This window comes from Artemia sp. Qi Xiang Cuo, chromosome 1, assembly GCF_049724085.1.
Source record: "Artemia sp. Qi Xiang Cuo chromosome 1, ASM4972408v1, whole genome shotgun sequence".
NCBI lineage: Eukaryota > Metazoa > Arthropoda > Branchiopoda > Anostraca > Artemiidae > Artemia > Artemia sp. Qi Xiang Cuo.
In genome coordinates, this window is record NC_142794.1 from 95,820,720 (window position 1) to 95,826,941 (window position 6,222).

Consider the following 6,222-nt stretch of genomic DNA (forward strand, 5'->3'; position numbering starts at 1 on the left):
TACCAAGCCAAACATGTTGGGGTAAAGTGTCAATAAGTGGTGCTATTACATTTTTATGTGGCATATCTGTGAGTTTCTTTTTGGGGTGTCTAAAGTAAAACAATGAATTTGATATCTGTACCTTACATTATAAAAATTAAAGCATAAATGGGACTTTTAGAATCCAAAGAAAATAAGGGTTCTATTAACTTGAGAATGAAGCTGGAACATTAAGGGATCAGATATACCACAACAGGACAATGAGTCTTTCCAAAAAAAATGTTCCTGTGGGCAGGTCAATCCATTAATAATTTGAAGTGCTGAATAATTTTAACAATAAATATACAAATACATAGCTAAGATTCTTAGTTATCACTCATATAGGCCTATACACTTTTTTTCAACTCTTATTTCATAACAAGATGTTAGAGTTATGGTAACTTATATTCTTAGATAATTTTACTGATTGATTCACTTTTTTTAATACCCAATTTATTGCCAATAGATCATAGTGTTTGTCTTTTGCTCCAGCAATCAGGAAAGATACACTTTCTAGAGTTCATAAATGATATATTTCTTCTTTTTTTCACCTTTTCTGCTGATTTTTCAGACACATTTCTTAATCTCAAACATCATGTCAGCAAACTAATAAAACTACATAGGCTATACATATGGAGTTCTTTTACACTAAAAATCGAATTACTGGATTTTCCTAATATTTTAATATGTATATAGTTGTGTAAATTGTGTAAAGTAAAAAGGAAAGAGAAATGTATAGTCTCAAAGATCTTCTTACCAGTGGGAAAATCTGTATAAAAAGCAGTTTTTTAGTTGCAGATCCCTCAAAAAATACATATGATATTCTTTGAAAATCTTATCTATTTGAACCTATGCTAAAATAAGTGTACCTAACAAAAATTAATAATTCTTAAGCAAGAAAAAAAAATTCAGACAGCTGGGAAAAGAATACTTGGTGTGTTCCTCATAATGCAGGTCTTGGTTGGGCTGCAATATTTTATAAAACTAAAGTACCTAAGAGCTTTAACAACTACTCGGCAGTGTTATAAAATGAGAAATTTGAAACCCACACTAGATGGGCTGAAGACAAAACTGGCCTTAAGACTATGAAGAAACCTAATAAAGTGGTAGCTTTATAAGGAACTAAGCAGGATAGTCAACTGCCATCACTCAATTCTGCTTACAGTTCTTTTGAATGACTCCTTGTCACACCATCCACAACTATCCTCTAGTACCCATGAGCTAACAGTAGGAGTAGGGGTATTCATACCTGTATAGAGGAGGAAAGAGAAAAAAAAGATAAACTCAAAGGATCTTCATACCAGGGGAGAAAAAGCCCTTTTTAGTAGTAGATCCTTGCAAAAAAAAAATCACATTCTTGGAAAATGTTTGGCTATTTGCACCTAAGTTAACAACCAAAGTAGCATTATGGGATTTCAAGCAAATAGAACTCTGTTCAATTAACCCTACTATGCAAAAACTTTACAATAGCAAAAGTTAATAATTCTTAAAGAAAAAAAATAATTTAGACAGCTGGGAAAAGAATGCTTGGTGTGTCTTGTGTGCACCTCATGATACAGGACCAGGTTGGGCTTCAATATTCAATGAAACTCAGCCACTGAAACATTTACAACTACTTGACAGAGTTAAAGAATGAGAATGTTAAAGTCCATGCTATTTAGTCTGAAGACAAAACTGGTCTTAAGATTGTGCAGGGGCCTAATAAATTGATAGCTTTATAAGGTACTAAGCAGGCTAGTCAACTGTCATCCCTCCAGATGGGTAAACTTGGAAAACTTTATTGAGCTGTTAATGCTACAAGTGTTGCAATTTCTCCTGTTTCTGCATGTTTATTTCAAAGAATGTATGTTCCCTGGTGTCTCTTCTGGCACAAAAGGTACTGCTTATCAAAGTGGAATGATGACTGCTGAAAACTTTATTGATTTTCAAAAACACTTTCAAAGGCACACACAATGCAGTTGCACCTCATAAGATGTTTTTGAACATGAAAAAAAGGTGAGCCATGTTAGTCTGGAATCTGCTAAATCTAATGGGCTAACAATCTTTAAATTTGCACCACACACCATTTATAAGATTCAGTTGCCAGATATGTCTGATTTTGAAGCACAAAAAGGTCACTATAATAGAGCTGCTGATGTGGGGATACTTAAGCATTCTAGCAAGTTCATCTAAATTGGAAAAAAAATTGAGAGCTGCCTGGTAGTAGTCTACTGGCTTTCACACCACAAAATATAAGTTTTAGCTAAAAGGTTTCTGGAGTCTATCCTTTCAACTCTGACATTTTTATCAATGACTAATTTTTGAGCTCCTTTGCAGTTGGCTACCATTAAATTTTACCTTTTATACTTCTTTTCAACATAATGGTAATTATACTGACAGTGCATCATCCCCCTTCCTCCCTTGATGGACCCCTATATAACCCAAATAATACATTTTTTTTTTACTCCAGCACATTTGTTTTCAAAATAACATTTTGTCATTAATATTAATGAAAATAACAACTACCATTCCTGAATTGGCTATAAATCACAATTTTTTTCTCACTAGACAGTTTTTTTACTAGCACATTTTAAAACTTTTGGTTAATATATGTTGTTTTGATGTAATTCACCCAAGAAGTGATTACTGAATTTGGAAAGAGTATAAAATAAAGGCACCAAGTAGTGTATTCATTTCATTCCTAGCTAAATTACATGAATATGAATAAATTTACCCATAGTTTAGTAGGTGTCTACTGTGTGGAATCAAAGGTATCCAGTTTGACTGATTGAATATTTGAAAAAAGGGTAAATTCCTAGATTAACTGAAAATTGGGACTGCAAGAAATTTACATATATTTAAAATCAAAATTCCATCCTGGATCTGGATATAAGACTCAATTGCATTGCAAATCTAAATTACACCAACTTCTCTACTACTGGAAAGATTATAAGCCTAGAATTAAGGCAGAGGAGAAAAAAACATGTTAAGAAAACAATTTTTACTTCATTATATACATAATGATTTTAGTTAATGGATTTTGACTGCAATTCCACTATACTTTGCATCCAATCCCCCCTAATGTTCAAATATATAGACCAAATTATATATTTTTTCTGTGCTTTCTGTTCCTTGATTTTGCTGGTATTAATTCAATTTATGGGTAGACAGGTTGAAACAGGATTAATATAGGGCAAAATCCATGAAAAACATATAATTTTGGCTTTATATTGGTACACATTTAATACATTAGAGATATAGTAGCCTATAGTGAAATTATATTCAAAACCTGCTAATTATACAGGAAGAATTGTTTTCTTAACATGTTTTCTTCTCAACAGCCCTAATTCTGGGTTTAGCCTATAGTGTGTAAAGTAAATTTTCAATACAGATAAATACTACATTTAGATTTAGAAGAAAATGTCAGTCAATTGTTGGGGTAAAATTCTACTTTAGCTACTTTTGGCTAACTTAGAAAGGGGTTAGGTTAGGAAAATGAAACTTTCAGGGATGGGTCTACAGGCTAAAGTATGTCCTGGGAAGGTATTTTGAAGGGTAAATATATACCAAATCATATTATTGAGTTAGGAACAAAGTGAATACACCATTTGATGCCTTTTTTTATGCTTACTACAACTACAACAAACATTTATATTCGAAATTATTTATAGCCCCCCCCCCCCCCTATATATGCCAATTCAGGGTATATATTTCTACATTAGGGGGGGTGGGGGCAAATTTTGCTTCTGATGTAAATGGGAGGTAAGTTTAAACTTTACCCCCACCCCCCCTAATGTATAAATATATACCCTGAATTGGCATTTATAGGGGGGGGGGGCTGAAATTCATTGCCAACAGAAATGATTATTATATTTGTAATCTGCATTAAAAAAAGGCATCAAATGGTGTATTCACTTTATTCTTAACTCAATAATATGATTTGGTATATATTTACCTTTTGAAGTACCTACATCCACTCCTTCTCTCTCCAGAGGGTCCTGAAATTTCTCTACATGACAGGTCTATACCTATTGAAATTTTGACAAAACAACATCTTACCTTAATTTTCAGTTATAAGTTTCTTTTCCTCTGGCTTTAGCTTTGAAAATAAAATTTCTCTCATTTGAGTAGAATTTTAAGCCATATCAATGTTTTTTTTTTTCAGATTTAGGAAATTTATTTGGATATCTGTAAAACCTTGTAAATTGGTATTGAGCCAAGTTGTGAAGCTGGAACCAATTTTGTTGTAGGCTAATTCATTAAAGCAGAAGATCTATCTTACAAGGTTTCACTTTTATAACACACAGATTTTAAAAGTTCATAAAAGGTCAGGATCCTTTAGAGGAAGAAGGAGTGGAGGTAGGTATTTCAAAATTCCTTCTTGGGACATACTTTAGCCAGTAGACCCATCCCTGAAAGTTTCATTTTCTTAACTTAACCCTTTCCAAGATAGCCAAAAGTAGCTGAAGTAGAATATTACCAATTGTTGGTTATGCAGACCTAAAAAATTCAAGGTAAAATTCTACTTTAGCTACTTTTGGCTATCTTGGAATGGGGTTAGGTTAGGAAAATGAAACTTTCAGGTATGGGTCTACAGGCCAAAGAATGTCATGGGAAGGTATTTTGGAGTACCTACCTCCACTCCTTCTCTCTAGAGGGTCCTGAACTTTACCTACATGACAGGTCTATTACCTATTAAAATTTTAACAAAACAATATTTTACCTTGATTTTCTGTTATCAGTTTCTTTTTCTCTGGTCTTTGTTCTCAAAATGCAATTTCAGTTATTTAAGTAGAATTTTAAGCCATAGCAATGTTTTATTTCCAGAATTTAAGAAATGTATTTGCATATCTTTGAAACCTTATAAATTGGGATTGAGCAAAGTTGTGAAGCTGAAAACAATTTTGTTATACTTCATTTAAGCAGAAGATCAATTTTGCCTGGTTTAATTTTTATGACTCACAGAAGCGTAAAAACCATCAAAGGTCAGGACCCACTAAAGAGAGAAGAAGTGGAGGTAGGTACTTCAAAATACCATCCCTGGATGTAATTAAGCCTCTAGGCCCATCCCTAGAAGTTTCATTTTCCTAACCTAACCTCTTTCTGAGATAGTCAAAAGTAGCTAAAGTAGAATTTTACCAAATTCAACATATAGGCCTACCTACATAGCCTAGTCTTAAAGGTAGCCTATGCATCTTCTGCTTAAATAGCATAGAAAATAAGTATTTTTAGCTTCAGAACTTAGTTCAATCCCAATTTATGAGGTTTCAAAAATCTGCAAACACATTTTCTAAATTCATAATTAAAAACCCATTGATATTGATTAAAATTCCAGCCTACTCAAATAACAAGAATTGTATTTCAAAACTTAAACCAGAGAAAAAGAAATTGGAAATCAATGAATAATGTAGTTTTGTCAAAATTCCAATATGTTCTGACAACTTAGAAAACAGAAGAAAGTTAACATCGTCACTTGGCAGTACCTTCCTGGAGTTTGTTTTAGGCCCTGGATTCATTGCTGAAAGCTTTATATGCCCAATCTAACCACTTTGCAAGATAGCACACAGTAGTTTGTCTAGAATTTTATTTCACAAATTTAGCAAAAACGGATAGGCTAACTAAACATATTAACCAAGGTAGGTTGCAAAACCAATGGGCCTAGAAGTTATCTATCCTAGTTAATTTCATAGAAGAATTGAAAAAGGAAGCCTTCTGAGCTGGGGAAAGAGGATAAACACTACAAAAAATTAAGTTAAAGCTACCAATATATTGAACAATTTCGTCTATATTTCAAGCAGCCTAGATCAATTAATAGGCAATGAGTTGTAATTTCAAACGACAATGCTTCAGAGCCAGTGTTTTCATTCTTTGATGTTTCCATCGAAAATTTTCATAAGAATATAAGCAAAGGACCAAAAGCAAATAAACTCAGGGATATCACCTATGAGAAAGCCCCCCCCCACGCCAATTTTGTCAGCCAGTCAATAGAAAATTTGGATCCTTCACATATTGGCAGAAAGTGCCACTATTTCATAAGCGAATTTTGAAGTTGCTTCATTTGCCGGGTTTACCGTTATTTTATTTATTCTATCACGAAGAGATTTGATAAGTCATTAATAAATATAAAGCTCACAAAACGATTTAATACTGTTAATTGCAAAATTTCAATTAGTTTTTTCTTGGAGAAAAATTATTTGGTTGGACATAGCTGGTGGACATAGTTTG

General features: G+C 32.9%; 1 protein-coding gene across 1 annotated transcript in view; it reads right to left on the bottom strand.

The window, feature by feature from the left end:
- The window catches only part of LOC148956957 (WD repeat-containing protein 47), a 116,186-nt gene extending 110,361 nt beyond the window's left edge, over nt 1-5,825 (bottom strand). The window contains exon 1 of the mRNA XM_089087925.1: nt 5,760-5,825. The gene's annotated coding sequence lies outside the window, so the exon portion shown is untranslated. The remainder of the gene's footprint in view (nt 1-5,759) is intronic.
- Between the last annotated feature and the right edge of the window lie 397 nt (nt 5,826-6,222).